This window comes from Dreissena polymorpha, chromosome 1, assembly GCF_020536995.1.
Source record: "Dreissena polymorpha isolate Duluth1 chromosome 1, UMN_Dpol_1.0, whole genome shotgun sequence".
In the NCBI taxonomy this organism is placed as follows: domain Eukaryota; kingdom Metazoa; phylum Mollusca; class Bivalvia; order Myida; family Dreissenidae; genus Dreissena; species Dreissena polymorpha.
Window position 1 is genome coordinate 201067154 of NC_068355.1, and position 19019 is coordinate 201086172.

The window sequence follows — 19019 nt, forward strand, 5'->3', positions numbered from 1 at the left end:
AATTTTTAAATTCTATTTCGTCTAAAGAATTTCTGTCGTTCTTAAATGAGATTTCAAAGCAACAATGTGATAAACAACGGCATACCTTGTTTCCTATTAATAAGCATTCTTTATCCCAAGACACCATCTTGAAATTTATCTGTGCTTTGTATCTTCTTACAATAGAACTTTGCAAAAGTTCTTTCATTTGACCACCCTGCTTTGTCAAGAATTGTTGATATTGGTACATGATTTGCATGAGCAGTAGACACTGCTGCACTCCTTACACTATGAGCTCCGAATTCCTGAACATCGATTCCAGCTCTCGTCATGATAACACGAATCCATCGTGATATGGTGTCCTTACTGACTGCATCGTAAGGCTTAACATAACTAATAAACAACTGTTTATAACCATTGGCGTTTCTTACACTTTTTGTGCGACACAAATACTCTTTTAAAACGGTAAATACACATAGTCTCCTATCTGGAGGGTAGGCCTTTAAAGTCATAAATGAAACATTATAGTTAGGCCTGTTTTGTTTCAACAAACTAGAGAACTGACCAACAAATTCATTTCTTAACTTCTTTATATTTTCAACAGTTAAAAAATGCAACGACTGAACTTGTGCAGCATTCGTTAAGGCAACAAGCATTGCAAGCTTCATAGTTAAGTCCTTTAATTTTAAGTGTTTTACTGGTGAAATTTTTCTCAAATATTTAAGCACAGGTTGAACATCTCATAAAGCTGTATATGTTGGTTTAGGTGGCTTCAATGTGAAAATTCCTTTCATGTATCGTATTATAAGAGGATGTGATCCGATTCTGAAACCCTCATAATTAATACCAAGAGAAGACAATGCACCTCTGGCTGTATTTAAACTGTCATAACCAAGTCCATTGTTAAACTGTTCAGTTAGAAATTCAATCACTTGTGCCACATTTGGAGAAAATTTATTGATTTGCCTTTCACTACAGTAACAAAACCATCTTGATATGAATACCTGGTACTGTTTCTTTGTTCCTCTTTTCCAGGAACACATAAGTATGTTGGTAGACTGTTCTGAAATACCTTGTTTTCTAAAACTTTCCCGGACACTTTGCATACAATCAGCTTGAGTTTTTTCCACAGTGGATGTTCCTTGTCTTGATATGGAAGTTGAAGTAGCTTGCCCCGTTTCAGGATTATAATTGGTATATCCACCAAAATTTCCATCAACCGTGGGAACCACGTCTGAGTTGGCCATAACAGTGCCATCACAATGCCTGTTGCCTGATCCTGTCTGACTTTCTGGATGCATCTTCCCAACAAACTGAAAGGAGGGAATAAATAAACACAATTCCATGTGTTCCAATTACAAGAAAATGCATCTATGAATTTTGTTTCTGGGTCAGGTTTCCAGGAACAGTAACAGGATGTTTGAGCATTTAACCTGGTTGCGAACAGGTCAATGTCTGGTTGTCCCCATATATTACATATATTTGCAAAAATTTTGGAATGTAATTTCCATTCCAATTTATCATTAAAACTTCTGGAAGCTTTGTCTGCTTCACAATTTAATGACCCTGCAACATGGGAACATGTTAACCATATGTTGTTTTCTATACACCAATTTCAAATTTGAACAGCTATTAAATTGCATTCTTCAGATTTAATACCACCCATATTGGTGATGTAGCTTACTGCTGTGGAATTATCAGAAAAAACTTTAACACTTTTATCTTTAAATTGCATTGTTAACGACTTCAAACCGAACAGGATTGCTTTTAACTCCAGGCTGTTTATGTGAAATTGCCTTTCTGTGTCTGACCATCTACCACCAATATGTACACCTTCGCAAACTGCACCCCAGCCTTCTAGAGTATAGAGCCTTATATCTGAATTTTCTCTTAAGATTGTTCGTTTTTGTTTATGTAATTCCTGTATCCACCACATTATATCCTGTTTCATACACTCTGATATGAACATTAAAGCATTGTAATTACCCTGGTTTTGTTTCAGTGATAGTATTTTGGCTTTTTCTAAGCTTCTATAATGCAACTTGCCATATTCAACAGCTGAAAAACTGGCAACCATTAATCCAATGACTTTTGCAACTTGTCTAATAGTTGTTTGTGAAAGATATACTAATTCTTTACATGCTTTTATAATATTATTGTGTCTTTCCTCTGTCAATGTAACAGTCATTGATAATGAATCAATGATATTACCTAGGAAAACAATCTTTGTAGATGGCTCAAACACAGATTTTTCTTCATTTATTATGAAACCCACCTTTGACATAAGATTAACAGTATCTGATACATTTTTCTTACACTCATCTTGTGTATCACCACATAGTAAGCTATCATCTACATTGTATGAATCCTGAGTTTACATGTTTCGTAATTGAGCATATACTGGTTTAAGAAGTTTTGTGAACAATCTAGGGCCTTCGGATATGCCATTGGATAGACATGTACATGTATATTGATATATATTGTTGTTCCATTGGAAACAAAAGTATTTTTGCTGTTCCTCAGCAATTGTCACTGAATAATATGCATGATGCAAATCAACTAATGCCATAAAAGTACCAGGATTTATCAAGGTCAAAGCCTTTTCAAAGGTATCCATTTTAAAATGTTTATATGGAATCTGCTTACTGTATTTAATTTCTTTAAATTCAATATCATTCTATATTCGTCATTTTTCTTGGGTGTAGAAAAATTGGTGATAAAATTTGGCCATTTTCTGGCTCAACTTTTTTCAAAACCCCTAGATGAAGCAATTTATTTATTTCATTGTTGACAGCAAGATTTTCTCTTTCATTAAATTTGTATTGATAGTTCTGATGGAACAATTCTGATAACATTTCTGTTTTAATATCAAAATGGCAATTTTCAACAATATCAATAATCTGTGGGTCATCAGTCAATTTGCGCCATTCTGAAACATAATTTTTTAATCTACCAGCAACAACACATGTACTTACATTGATCATTGCCTGGCTACTCCCCTGGATGACCCCCTGGGAGCGAAGTTTTTTTACTCTGCGCTTGTTTGTGTGTCAAAGTAAAATTGACCTCTTCCACGGGAAGCACGTCCTCTGCCACCTCTAAAACCGTAACGTGGAACACGTCCGGCTCTTCTGCGCATAAATCCACCTCTGTATGGTCTACCAGATGTAAACATTTTGTTGGTGATTTTTGCAGAATCTTCCAATTCTCTGGCAGATTTAGAGACATCGTCACCAAATAGATATGATGTCACAGGTCTACTGTGCTTACACAGGTGACTGTACTCAGCATTCAGTTCAGGCCTCAAAAAATCTTTCCGTGTCAAATTTATCTGTCTGTTAGCGTGACCAAGTAAAGCCAATGAGTCATTACACTCGTCAATTATTGTGCCAAATATGTCATTTCTTTCCTTTTCGATGCTTGCTAATTTGTTGACTATATATACTTTTGTGAGGATCACAGCTGATTTTATCACGGACGTTTCAATATTTTGCATCTTCTTGTCTCGTGTTCTGGCCATAGGGGATATTGCATCCCATATCATTTGATTCAACTTCACCACAACAAGGCCAGCACAATTTTCAGGGCGGGCATTTATCTCGTCCTTTGTCAATTCCGCGTATCGGCCATCATCAATGCCCTTAACGAAAAGTTCATTTATGTTTTGAGCAAGAACTCCATCAACATTGACTGAGCATTCCTCATGCGCTTTGAATCGTTTTGACATTGTCTGAAACCGACTTTCAGAAGTGGTATTATTATTGTTACGGTCAGGATCGCCTGAATTCGATCCTTTTGAAGTGTCATTTTCCGATCCAGAAGGGCCGTCACCCTCTGTTACCATCATATATGATTGATCCTCACAATCCATTTCATATTCATCACAGTATTCCTCGTACTGTTGAGTCTGTTCCATGTTATTTAATCTCTCGTTGAACTCGTTCAACTTTGAGGACTGTCTCTCTAAAGTACCTTGCAACGTCATCAAAATTTCTAAAACCTGAACTTCGGAAGAGTTAGACTCATTTGCTTTGTCCACAGGCTGCTTTCCTTTCGCCTTTTTGTCACATTTCTCTCCAGGCTGTGCCTCCACAGCCGATTTTGTAATGGCGTCGGCCATTTTGTATTTTCAACACCACGTGTTGATACGATTTTGTATGTTTATTTGTCACAAAATGCACTATTTTGTACGTTCATCGGCGTTAATATGTAAATTAATATGTGCAAACTCCATCTGCAATAGTGTTTTTTGTATTTATTACGTATTTTTCGATCTACGATCGAATTTTACACTCACAATTTTTACCTGCTTCGTCGGAAGCGCTCGCAACAAAAACTGCTTTGCGCGTGTGCAACATATCTCATTTAAGAACGACAGAAATTCTTTAGACGAAATAGAATTTTTTCTGCTTTCTGTTTTTGAAAGCATCACACAGCTCCTCCAATGTTTTTTCATTCAGGTCTTGACCTTCAATGCAGGTAAGCATCAGGTAAGTTGTTTGGTTTGTGTGAATGTGCTGCGTTAATGCGTTTGGAATCGGGTCCGTTTGCTTAAGGAATGCCTCCGTTTTCCGGAGGCACAGACAGTGCTGAAAAACCCTGGGATCCACCATTTTCAGCAGTATTTCTAGTCTATTTGTTGCCATAGCAACCAGAATTCTTGACGTAGGAACAAAATGAAATGATGTGCATAATCTCTATATTGCCATCTGTCCCACAAGGAAAAGTCTCGATTTTTACTATACACTATATATATCGAGGGGTGAAGGCGAAACAGCTCTAAGTGACATTTTTTCACAAAATGACTTTTTTGTATATTTTGCATCGCAACATCCATGCCCATCATGTATTAAAATATCTTAGTTCCAGGCAATCAAATAAAAAGTAAAATTGAAATTTGTCCTAAAGCTCTAAGTGAAATTTAATTATTTTTTTAGTGCGAAAAGGCTCTATTTGCAGTGAAGTGCTACTTAGAGCTCTTTCGCATTCAGGTTTTTGAAGTTAAGATAATTCTAAATGACACTTTTATCAATTATTAAGATATATTTACAATAAAAAATATATTTGTATTTGAAAAACCTCCTGAACAGATAATATTATGTAACTGATGAAAAAATAAGAAAAAATATTGATAAAATTATGCACTTACACCTTTTTCGACTAAATTTTGTGTATTTTTTTTAATTATCCTTAATTATTTTGTGTTGTATAACATATTTGATAAACTTTTTGACAACCTTTATATAAGGATTTTATGGCTATTTCAAATTATATTTTATACATACCTGTCTATACTTAAAACTATAAAGCTAATTGAAAAATTGAAACCTTAATTGCATAAAAGCTAGTTGAATTTAGTATGAATTTCAAGGCGATGTCAGATCTTTGTTTCACCCTCTTCCTAGTTCTGAATGTAAAACAATTTATTTTGTGACAAAACCACGAAGAATAAACTCATTAAAGTGTGTTGCGTTAAGAATGTTAAGTTGTGTAAATGTCAGATACTTTTATATATTTCTATTTCGCTCTCTCGTGAAAAATGCGTTCAGAATTACCGAGAACCTAGTTAGTTGTATGCATAGACAGTGAAACATATTTATTAACATTTCTCAATAAATAAATAGTAACAAACATGAATGTAAATTAGTTGTTTTTGTGGTATTTACAAACACTAATTTGTAACTGGGGTGAGATGTGAATAAGTTGGTCAATCCATTAATAACTTTTTTGGAAAGATGTGAATTTGTAGGAAACTGTGCTCATAACTCTGCTGCTATGATGTAACTTAGAAGATTACCATGCTGGTGAATTGTGATGTGGTTGGTTACCATTCTAGTGATATGTTATTTTATTGGTAACTGAGATGGTGAATTGTGGATCACTAGTAAACCATTCTGGTATGATGTGATTTGGTTGCTTTCTGTGTTTGTGAAATGAGAATCAGTAGGTAACCATTCAAATGTGATGTGATTCGGTTGGTAACTGAGATGGTGAAATGTGAATCAGTAGGTTACCATTCTGGTGAGATGTGATTAGGTTGCTTACTGTGTTGGTGAAATGTGAATCCTTAGGTAACAATTCTGGTGTGATGTGATTAGGTTGGTAACTGAGATGCTGAAATGTGAATCTGTAGGTTACCATTCTGGTGTGATGTGATAAGGTTGCTTACTGTGTTGGTGAAATGAGAATCCGTAGGTTACCATTCTAGTGTGATGTGATTAGGTTGGTTACTGAGATTGTGAAATGTGAATCCTTAGGTAACCATTCTGGTGTGATGTGATTTGGTTGCTTACTGAGTTGGTGACATGTGAATCAGTAGGTAACCATTCTGGTGTGATGTTTTTCGGTTGGTAATTGAGATGGTGAAATGTGAATCAATAGGTAACCATTCTGGTGTGATGTGATTTGGTTGCTTACTGTGTTGGTAAAATGAGAATCCGTAGGTAACCATTCTGGTGTGATTAGATTCGGTTGGTAACTGAGATGGTGAAATGTGAATCAGAAGGTAACCATTCTGGTGTGATGTGATTGGGTTGCTTTCTGTGTTTGTGAAAGGAGAATCCATAGGTTACAATTCTGGTGTGATGTGATTTGGTTGGTAACTGAAATGTGAATCAATAGGTTACCATTCTGGTGTGATGTGATTTGGTTGGTAACTGATCTGGGTAATTGTGAATCAGTAGGTAACCATTTTGGTGTGATGTGATTCGATTGGTAACTCTGCTAAGGGATGATCATCAGTTAGTTTCTATTCTGGTGTGATGTGATTTGCTTGGTATCGGTTCCAGTGGATGTAAATCAGCAGGTTACAATTCTGATGAGATGTAATCAAACAACTGAATGATGTCAATTTGTGCAAATTACAATATTTTGTAAATTTGCTAATTATTGCCTTATGACAGTTCAGTTACCTATCTAAGTTGCAATGCCCTTCTAAAAATACTAGGTGTGTTATGTATTATACAACGTACAACACCATGCTAATACTTATTATTGTAAATCTTTAAAAATATAAAGTTGTAAATAACTTTTCCATAACGTTCGTTGTTTAATGGACATGACTGCCTACAAAATAAGTCCAAAATCTGCCAAAGTATTAATTAATATAACAAATATGATAGAATATAGCATAATGATGGATAAATCAACATTGAATTCCAATATGTGTTTCAAGGAGGAATGAAAAAATTAAGGTTCAATCAAGTTTGTTGATACAATTCACTTTTTCTAACATGTTCAGTGATTTTTTTTGCTCAAATTTACAGCCGAATTTCGGCTGCTTCCCAATCGCAAAAAACACGTTTTTTCCCAAAATTCTGACCAAAATTTCCCCAAAAAAAGCCCAACTTAAAAAAAAAAAAAAAAAATTTTTTTTTTTTTTACAAAGAAGTCTCATACATGTATAACTTAATTATGATTTCTTAAATCTAGGTCTCAACTTCATTTTTTAAACATCTTACAAAATATATAACTTGAATTTAGTCATTTTTGTCCATAAATCATTCCCAACCTTGCCACTTTTATTGATTAAAAAAAACAATTTGACCAGACTCGATCCTTTTCTAGAAAACTCCCTGAACATGCACTTAAAAACAATACCACTTCTGTTACTTATAATCCTATTTATAATGCTTAATTTTTCCCAATTTCATGGTTTATCGCGCTATTTTTCCCAATTTCACGGTTTATCGCGCTAATTTTCCCAATTCAAAAGGCACAGGCTGTAACAAATTAAAGCAAAAAAAATCACTGATGTTACTGATTGTTGGAAACATGTACACACAACATCTACTATACTTTCGTCAAAGTGTATCTCGTTATTGTTTTTGTAAAACAGTACAATATAAAAAAAATCCATTCAGTGTTTTGGGACATTTGATTACAAACAATTGCAGAAAAAAAGTATTTAGAATAAAATAAGATAAATTGTCAATTTGACCTTTTCAACACTATTAAATGATATAAGAACAGTATTTTTATGCTATCTGTTTAAAGCAAAATGGTTCTAAGTAGTAATATTTCTAAATATATTGAAAAAAACTCATATTAAGAATGTTAAGAGTATTTAATTTAAAAAATATGCAATAAAGTGAGAATTTCCAATACTTTTCAATTCACTTTATGTCACTTAGAACTTTTCGCTCTGAAAAATAAGTTGAAAAAAAATATTTTTTCAGTTCGAACAGGTTCTAAGTGTCATTTTTTGCATTTTATGTATAATATTCTTAGTTTCAAAATTTAGAAAGTATTGCATATGAAATAAATACTGTAAATTGATCATTAAACGTTGTTTTAAAATCACTTAGAACTTTTTTGCTCTTAACTTTAAGTAAAAAAATGTAGAATTTTAGTGCGAAAAAGGTCTAAGTGACATTTTTTCAAATAACTAATTTATTTTTGAAAATACAAACATGTTTAAAAAATTGTGATTATAGCAGACTATTCTCAATATAATTTTTAATTTTAAAGCCTTCATTGTTTTAATTGTTCTTCTGATACAGTTTAAACCTTCTCCTGAACATTTTTGAAAAATGCACTTAGAGCTGTTTCACTTTCACCCCTCGATATACTAACAAGGGATACAACTAGGTTTTTTCAACTTCCAAATAAAAGCAATTAAAATAACAAAACAGATTTTTTCTTTGTTAATGTTATTTCAATCACCAAAAAAATAGAACTGTAACGTAATATTTGATGTTTTTCATAAAAAGACTGACATTTTGCGAAAAAGGCAAAAGCTATCAAAATCGACACGGGTTTGCATCACAAGGTAAACAAGTTATACCCCTGTAAAACATCCATCAGCGGCTATTTTGTATCATTTATACCATATGAATTTACAAAGCAGCAGCCTTATGAACAGATCGTGCGCATGTTATTCATGACTAACTGATTTAAACTTTATATTTTTTATAATTTCCCATCAACTTCAGTAAACTTTTCAAAAGTCGGCCATAGTTGTTATCGTCGTTTACAATGATCTTCTATACCCGACTTGTATGTAGTTGTCAAAAGTAAAGCCGGGAAGCAATATCGTTCGGTGCAGGCTTCCTTAAAAGGCCGGACCGCCGGTCATGTCCAGCAAAATTCTGTACAGTCCAGCGCTATCGCCGTTTCTTGTGACAGGCCAAAACTATTATGACTAAATACTGAAAAGTCTAATACTTGCCAAAAGAAAGAAAACACCCCATTATAATCACTCTTTCTGTGAATTTCAAGCCTTTTTGTCATTAAGAACACTAACGCTTCACTAATTCTTAAGAGTGCTCTCTCTTTGAAATGTTGTTATTTCGAAAACGTCCGTTTCAATGGTCCGACATACTACCATCTATCCAATTACAATGGTTGTAACAAAAAAAAACAAATGAAAAACTTGTCGTTGCTAACGTTCTTCAATGGCAACACCAATCGTGTTATGTTATTTTGTTTTGAGTCTGACTAGAATTTAAAAATGTTGTCCATCATACACTGTAATCACTTGAACACACAAGTGTTTTGTTTTACTTTATCGAGTGTACTTATACACAGGCTTCACATTGCAGGGCTCATTATTAACCTATAAACCAACTTGCCGTGTTCCAGCCAAGTACTTAGAAAATCTACTTGCCCTGAACGTAAATCCACTTGCCCAAACATGAAATATCACATTAACTGTATACCTCATATTTTTTTAATAAAGATCAAAATGATACACCACAAAACCGTTTTTATGTTTGCAGATTTAACAAAATGATTACAGCAATTAAAGTCTAAATGTAGATTTGTGCCAATGTTTGATTATTAATGAAATAATTAGTCATTCGCTTCCACGTCTTCGACATTGCTTCTAACGATTCATAATATCTCAGCCATTCAAACTCACTTTTCCATTTTGGTAAAAAGTTGTGTTTTCGCTGCAATTTCTACTTGTTGGCACTTTCGGATTAGTTTTCTGTGCATTTTTTATTGGATTTTTGCAGACTTACAGGTAAGTGTAAAGCCGAAGCTAAATAAACTGGACATTTCTCGTCTGCTACAAGTACTGTAAACAACACGTGAATTGTAACAAAAATGTCAATTGACGTAAAGCAAAAGATTGATGAAAATGAATGTCCCAAAATATGAAATATATATATATACCGTAGCTATTTGTAGTTGTTTTTATATAGTTATATAATTTTAGTAGTTGTCTTCGTGACTGAAAACACCAACAATGTCATTTGTAACTAAATAGTAATGAAAAAGATAAACACAAAAACATTTGAAAGCCGATGTTTGGAATCCCAAGCCATTTACGGCCTTTCTAAAAATAAGTTTGGAAAAGCATGCGCACCATGCGTAGTTAGTTTGGACTGATAAAACAATCGCCGAGGTAAATTCATACAGGCAATTCGTTCGTGATTATTTGTACTATTTAACCAGAGAAACACACGTTTTTCTTTGTTCTTTTTTGCACTTGCCCGTGCGGACAACTAGATTATAAAATAACTTGCCCGAACCCAACGTTTACTTGCCAGGGGCAATTGGACAACCGTTAATGTTGAGCCCTGCATTGCAATAAATATGATGATATATATTTATTCTTCAGCTATAAACTCATGCTGTTCGTTCAGGTAAATTTTTGTCCGGCCAGGCGAACTTTTCCATCGGCCTGTCCGGTTGACAGGCACTTTTTGTGACTTTTCAGAAAGCCTGCGGTGGCGGTTTTTACAACAATGGCGATTGTAGCTGTGCAAAATAATCGAGAAAACAATATGTTTTAAAACCAGACGAAATCATAGTTAATGGTAAGATAAAGTAATACGCCTGCGAAATAATTCTAAATGTCTTTTCAAATACCATCGGAAATCGCACACAATCATAGGTCTTAATGTTTTTTCACGGGTGAAATTCCGAAAAATAATTGTTGCAAACCCGTGTCGACTGAAATTGTGCCTAGTTGTATCCCTTGTTAGTAAATATAGTATATAGTAAAAAATCGAGACTTTTCCCTGTGATCTGTCCATGTTTCAAGTTTCATGAAAAAAATGAAGATTTTTAAAGTTATCGCAGTATCCAGAAAAGTGTGACAGACTGACGGACACACAGAGCGCAAACCATAAGTCACCTCCGGTGAAACCGGTAGGGGACAATAAAGAAATGTTGTATTTGCGTTGCACAGAGGTGACAATGAAAGGCGCGAAACATTCCCATTATGATTCACACCTAATATACGGTATTATTCACACCTATCCGCCTATTTATAATCATTGTGACGAAACGTCCAACGCCACCCTACACACGCAGGGTTTTTTTTTTTAGAGAAAGGGGAAGATGCTGGACGCTGGGTGAAAGGGGAAAAAAGAGTGCGAAAGAGACATATTAGGGGAAAAAATAAAAACTGTTCATTTCAATGTCTATAACTCATCAAAAGAGGCTTGTCTCCGTCCTTTTTGTTCTTAAACACATTTAACACGTATTCAAGTCAAAGTCCTTAATTAAGTTGCAGGTGTAGATCTAATTATGGGAAATGTTTTCAAACATTTCTGTACTGGGGCCGGGGGACGATGTCAATTTTGTGATTTCAATTTCATGATGAATGGGTTGACGATCTTGATCTGCTACCGTATTGGAAGGGAAAGGAGCGGCAGCTGCCGATTGTCTACTTTCACTTTCACAATGTTTGATGTTGATTACCTCAGAATCCTGCTGGGTTATAACGGTTTTCGATGATTCTTTCTTAAAAAATGCCTCGATGCGTTCAGTATCTTCCGAGTCCGAATGTTTTATTTTGTTTGTGTAAGAACGCCAATTGTGAGACATTTTTTTCTGTTTTCACGTTTATATCTTGGCTTGCACATAGCCCGGATGAAAATTTGACTGGTTTCCGGTAATTTATTGACGAGACACCCTTCTTGCGCAAGACCGGTATCCAGTAAAATAGTCACATGATTATTACGATTAGTTGCCCAGTTTACATGACGTAATTTAAGAGCTATATTTAGAATAACTGGGATTCCCAGATTTTTTGTGTTCGTCTGGAGAGAGAGAAAGATCGTTGTACATGGTGTAAATTGGATAATTGTCGAATGCCCAAAGGATAAATAAACATTTCTTTGAGAGAAAATATATTTTGGTGAAAAATGATATTTTTGGTGGGGAAATTGTATTTTGAGGGGAAAAATTCTGGTAGGGGAAGACGCCGAATATCGGCATCACTTTCTTAGTAAAAAAAACCCTGACACGGTACCCTCCTACACAAATATAAATGGTACGAACTGGTAGTGGCACGACACGTCCATCACCCGTCTTCCCAACTTCCTACACTCACAGTTAGTGTCCTTATTGTTTCCAAGATCAAATTTTTATCTAACTGAAAACAATAATGCAAACACTTGAAAACAGAAGTCTGTCTCCTAGATTTACCTGCTTTTTTGTGACAACGATTTCGATTTTCGAATTCAAATGTTGTTAACAAATAATTATTTGCCGCCATTTTGAAGCGGTTACAAACCACTTGAATACGATTAAATTTAGTCATATGCCATAATTTTTCGCCATCCGTATAATCAATCAGCTGATTGATGGCGTCATAAAATGACATACTTATTGTGTCATTTTCCCCATTTTTTGACGATTTATTATAAACGCGACTTATTTCACATGTACATGTACTGTTTATCGACATATTTGAATTGTCAGAGCATTTAGCTCGATTGGTCATTGTCGGCTCGGGTACTACTTACATGTACCCCGGGTACTCTTAAGTATACTTACATGTACCCCGGGTACGGTAAATATACTAAAACGTACCCGGGAAATGTAACGCTCAATCGGTCTTTGTCGGCTACTTTTTGAAATTTATTATATTCACATGTATGTCAATTTTCTGTAAGATGGCCTCTATATTATCGAAACTCATACTCAAAAAGCATGTTGATGCAGTTTTGTTAAAAGAGAACTTTTTTAAGATAATCGGTAGCGCGTTTTACGACATCGGATTTTGGGCGGGAATATTACTCGGGTACAGTCTAAAATCGACCGGGTACGATTAAGTATATTTACCGTACCCGGGGTACATGTAAGTATACTTAAGAGTACCCGGGGTACATGTAAGTAGTACCCGAGCCGACAATGACCAATCGAGCGTTTTGCTCTTTTCCTTATTTCGTGTAATGTGCATTGTTTATAATCCATGCATATACTTTTGACATTTAAGAATGTACAACAAGCCATACAAATATCGCACATTTCATAAATAATCTGCAATAATTGCTTTCCGATTTTAATTCACGTTAGGCAAAGAGCTGTGTAAAGTATAAGATGGTAAAAATAGCACCACACTGGAATTCGGGACGTCCCATTTTGTACACGGGTATTATCCACTCATTTATCTGTTGTGTAATGAAAAGTTTTCCATTCTTTGTGTATTTATATATTAAATTATTTTCTTGTACAATGAGGGCATTTACCATAGACAATAAAACATTGTGCAAGTTCAAACACAATTATGTTTGTATGCAGAAATTTGCAAAGATGCAAAATCGTCAATTATTGAGTCAAATGGATTATTAGATGGATTTTAAAGGATAATTACAGGTAAGATACTAGTTCGAACGTGTTTTTTTGTACTTTTGTCGTTCCCTGTTCTCGGGGAAATTATTTTAACATGGGCGCCATTTATGCATCGGATCACACACGGCATACCAATAACATTATTTAAAAAAAACACGTTCTGCGCGTCCTTGAATTCGTCGTCCGAAGTCGGAAAAGGTATTGCCCTCTATATTAAGTCAAATAAAGTGTCAGTGGCTGCAATTGTCTGTTTACTCGTCGAAATTGTCAAGGTCATCGATTGTGTACATGTATGTTGACATCGACATCATTTTGTCAGGAGCAATCGCCGCCATATTGGATTTTTATCATTTTCGTTCGAAAATAAAATGAATTTATGTAAAGTAAAATCTTCTTTACGCGGTCGTAATGTGTTACAATTCGCATACTGCGTAAAATTGAATCGACGCATATGGTGATATTTTTACTTGTTTTACAGTTTGTGTGTGAATTTGTAAGACTATTTTGCGTACCAGAACAAATACAGTTATATCACTACGCATGGTTACATTCGTTAGATTTTAAGCGCTTTTAAGACTGAATTAAAATTATTGTTAAGGTTAGTAGATCTATTTATGTTAAATGTCACGTTGAAAAAAATCAAATGGGAATACTAGGATTAGCGCTGAATACAGAGAAGTTTATGTTGCTCGGCTCGAACACCGAAAGCGCTCGCCAAGGCTCGCGCTCCCGGCGTTCTAAGCCTCGCAACATAAACTTCTCTGTATTCAACGCTAACCTAGTATTCTATATATAATGCACGCCGAGTGCGTAAACAACGCTTAAAGGAAAACGGCTCTGTGGTACTTTGTAGCATATTTTTCGTACTCCGGGTACTTTGTAGTATACTGTACTCAGGGTATTTTTAACTAGTACCTGAGCCGACTATGACAATTCGAGCATCAGTATAATGACATAAAACATTAACAAATGGAAGGGTAGGTCACTTCTTTTACACACAAGAAACATTTTGTGGATTTCGCAGATAATTGTCCAAAATAAATGACGCCAAAATCAAGGACCCTGCGCTAAGATCAGGATGTGGCACTTTAAAGGACAAAGCAGTCTTATCAAAACATTATTATCATACACATTTTATTTCGAGTTCGAGATTTAACGGTATAATAACATATACTATAACATATAGTGTAATCACTACACTTTGAAAGTACTAGTATTATAAAAACTCTCTAGAGTAAACTTTATGCTAAATGGTGTGTGGTTGCATAAAGTCAATGGTAACGTAAGCATCTGTATTCTCAAAATGGCATCACATCGGTCATAACGTCACATCCATTATTATACGCAATTTTGATATAAGCAGGTGTAAAAACGTTTTCGTGTTTATGTTGTTTGGCAATTGAAATGGCCACAGGTAACGTAGGTTTAATCGTAAAAATATGAACTGTCCATAGCGTGTCGACAAAAGATACACAATCAATATGGTAGAGTGTAAATTTCAAACAAATAAGGTAGTATAAATTTAACATACAACTTCTTTTTCTGTATTTTTTCTGTAAATGTAAATTAGCAAGTAGATCAACCGTCAGAAAAGTATTGGATTCATGCAACAACATATGGTTATGAAGAAATGATTAATGTCATAACTGGTGTGAGCCTCGCTATGGGAAAACAGGGATAAATGCATGTATGTAAAGTATCGTCCAAGATTTGCCGTTGCGGACCGCACAGACTCAACAGAGAAGACACTTTCCGCCTAATCTGGATCTTTGTTTCAGAGAGACTTTATTTAGACGAAAAAATCCATAAAATCCTTTCTGAATAGCCTTTGCAGACTGTCCAGGCTAATCTGGGACGATACTGCCAAATAGCCATTGCGAACTGCCCAGGCTAACCTGGGACGGTACTGCTAAAAAGCCATTGCGAACTGTCCAGGCTAATCTGGGACTGTACTGCTGAATAGCCATTGCGAACTGCCCAGGCTTATCTGGGACGGTACTGCTAAATAGCCATTCCGAACTGTCCAGGCTAATCTGGGACGGTACTGCTAAATAGCCATTGTGAACTGCCCACGCTAATCTGGGACGGTACTGCTAAATAGGCATTGCGAACTGCCCAGGCTAATCTGGGACGGTACTGCTAAATAGCCATTGCGAACTGTCCAAGCTAATCTGGGGCGGTACTCCTAAATAGCCATTGCGAACTGCCCAGGCTAATCTGGGACGGTACTGCTAAATAGCCATTGCAAACTGCCCAGGCTAATCTGGGACGGTACTGCTAAATAGCCACTGCGAACTGCCCAGGCTAATCTGGCACGGTACTGCTAAATAGCCATTGCGAACTGTCCAGGCTAATCTGGCACGGTAATGCTAAATAGCCATTGCGAACTGGTACTGCTAAATAGCCATTGCGAACTGTCCATGTTAACCTGGGACAGTACTGCTAAATAGCCATTGCAAACTGCCCAGGCTAATCTGGGACGGTACTGCTAAATAGCCATTGCGAACTGCCCAGGCTTAGCTGGGACGGTACTGCTAAAAGCCATTGCGAACTGCCCAGACTAATCTGGGACGGTACTGCTAAATAGCCATTGCCAACTGCCCAGCCTAATCTGGGACGGTGCTGCTAAATAGCCATTGCGAACTGCCCAGGCTAAGCTGGGACGGTACTGCTAAAAGCCATTGTGAACTGCCCAGGCTAATCTGGGACGGTACTGCTAAATAGCCATTGCGAACTGCCCAGGCTAATCTGGGACGGTACTGCTAAATAGCCATTGTGAACTGCCCAGGCTGATCTGGGACGGTACTGCTAAATAGCCATTGCGAACTGCCCAGGCTAATCTGGGACGGTACTGCTAAATAGCCAATGCGAACTGCCCAGGCTAATCTGGGACGGTACTGCTAATTAGCCATTGCGAACTGCCCAGGCTGATCTGGGACGGTACTGCTAAATAGCCATTGCGAACTGCCCAGGCTAATCTGGGACGGTACTGCTAAATAGCCAATGCGAACTGCCCAGGCTAATCTGGGACGGTACTGCTAATTAGCCATTGCGAACTGCCCAGGCTAATCTGGGACGATACTTTATGCATATGCATTTAGCCCGGGTTTCCCAGAGTTCAGATTAAATGTATTGTGAATGCATTACTCTGTACAAAGACGGATTGATTAATTCGTTTATAAATCGTACCACATAACCCACTGTTTCAAAACATTGTTATGCCATAAAAAAACAACATACAACACATAATAAGTAATAACCATGTATTTTTTTGTTCTATTAAACACAACTCCGTTTATAAGCGCCCATTTTGAAATATAGTTCGCTCTCTTATTTAGGAATCTCCAACAGATATGGCGCCTTTTGCAGTATACTAATTATTCTCTATTTATTAACGTACAAAGGCGAGTGAGAATAGTTCATTTGTATTATATAGTATCATTTATGGCTAAATAGTTAACCTATCGTTCGTTGATATAATTGCCGCAAAGCCAATCAAATACTGCAGCGTCACGGCCAAGTATTACTCAGTAAACTAATTAAGTGTTGCTGCTGAATCTTGTCGATCAAGCAACTCCACAGACTGGTAGCTCTGTTTTACATCTTGAAGAAGGGTAAACGGTTTTCACCTCGGCGACCCGAGTTACATCCCCGTTCCCGGAAGCATGCGAAATTAGTTGGAGGTCACCATACCGGATAGGCTGGGGATCCTCTGGTTGGCTTTCCCTAACAACAAAATTGAAAATCTTTCGGTTTCAACTAAAATTTGCAGCACACATATAATGCAACATTCGTCTCCAACTTCAGTGAGTTTAGTCAGTAAATTAGGTGGGAGTGTTGGGGCATACTCCGGGTCCACACAATCATCATCATCATCACCATCACCATCATGATCGTCATCATCGTCATCGTCGTCGTCCCTCTCCTCCTCCACCTCCTCCTTCTCCTCCTCCTCCTCTTTCTCCACCTCCTCATCATCGTCGTCGTCGTTGTCATCAGTGTTGTGATCATCATATTCGTCGTCGTCCTCCTCTTCCTCGTCGTCGTTTTGTATCATATTAGTTAAAAATTGACATCATAATAAATTAATTATTAATATCGTCATATGCAATTTTCGCGTTGAAGTGTCCGAATGCCATGTTGGTTCTGTATGTCATGAAACAGCATGGGCCGTAAATTGCTGTGGTTAGATATGCCTCGATCTGCACGGTACCCTCGATCTGCACTTATTCTGTAGTTAAAATTCAAAATTATGTTCATCATAAATATGTTCCCAATACGGATCGTGGGGGTGGGTGGGGTAGTACGTATATTCGCCGCCGTTTCCGTACTTCCAAATTCTTATTTTGGTTAAATAAAGTTGCCGAGGGTGCCCGATATTTTTTCCTGTCATAATCGATGTCCATCCGTCCGTCTGTTGTTGTTTTTCTTCTTCAAAACTTAGAAACTAAAATATGACTTTGTTGAAATTGTATATGCTGCGGTTGGATATTCGCATTTAGAGGACTCAAATAAACTTTCCTGCTCCGAGCTGGTAATGTCTCACTATAGCCATAAATGTAATGTCTCACTATAGCCATAAAGGTAATGTCTCACTATAGCCATAAAGGTAATGTCTCACTATAGCCATACAGGTAATGTCTCAGTATAGCCAAACGGGAAATGTTTCACTACAGCCATACAGGTAATGTCTCAATATAACCATAAAGGTAATGTCTCACTATAGCCATACAGGTAATGTCTCACTATAGCCATAAAGGTAATGTCTCAGTATAGCCGTAAAGGTAATGTCTCACTATAGCCATAAAGGTAATTTCTCACTATAGCCATACAGGTAATGTCTCACTATAGCCATGAAGGTAATGTCTCACTATAGCCATACAGGTAATGTCTCTCTTTCGCCATAAAGGTAATATCTCACTATAGCCATACAGGTAATGTCTCACTACAGCCATGAAGGTAATGTCTCACTATAGCCATGAAGGTAATGTCTCACTATAGCCATAAAGGTAGTGTCTCACTATAGCCATACAGGTAATGTCTCACTATAGCCATAAAGGTAATGTCTCACTATAGCCATAAAGGTAATGTCTCACTATAGCCATAAAGGTAATGTCTCACTAAAGCCATAAAGGTAATTTCTCACTATATCCATAAAGGCAATGTCTCACTATAGCCATAAAGGAAATGTCTCACTATAGCCATAAAAGTAATGTCTCACTATAGCCATACAGGTAATGTCTCACTATAGCCATAAAGGTAATGTCTCACTATAGCCATACAGGTAATGTCGCACTATTGCCATACAGGTAATGTCTCACTATAGTCCTAAAGGTAATGTCTCACTATAGCCATACAGGTAATGTCTCACTATTGCAATACAGGGAATGTCTCTCTATAGCTATAGAGGTAACGTCTCACTATAGCCATACATGTAATGTCTCACTAAAGCCAAACAGGTAATGTCTCACTATAGCCATACAGGTAATGTCTCACTATAGCCACAC

The 19019-nt window shown here is 36.4% G+C and overlaps 1 protein-coding gene across 6 annotated transcripts in view; it reads right to left on the reverse strand.

Moving 5' to 3' along the window:
- LOC127864613 (zinc finger protein 436-like) overlaps positions 1–19019 on the reverse strand; it is a 165797-nt gene that overhangs the window by 25992 nt on the left and 120786 nt on the right. Inside the window, exon 1 of one of the 6 annotated variants that reach the window (XM_052404404.1) lies at positions 12364–12447. The exons of 4 other annotated variants lie outside the window; for them this stretch is intronic. The gene's annotated coding sequence lies outside the window, so the exon portion shown is untranslated. Of the gene's footprint in view, positions 1–85; positions 356–12363; positions 12448–19019 lie in introns of those variants that run through there. One more of the 6 variants, XM_052404403.1, reaches the window with a different exon arrangement.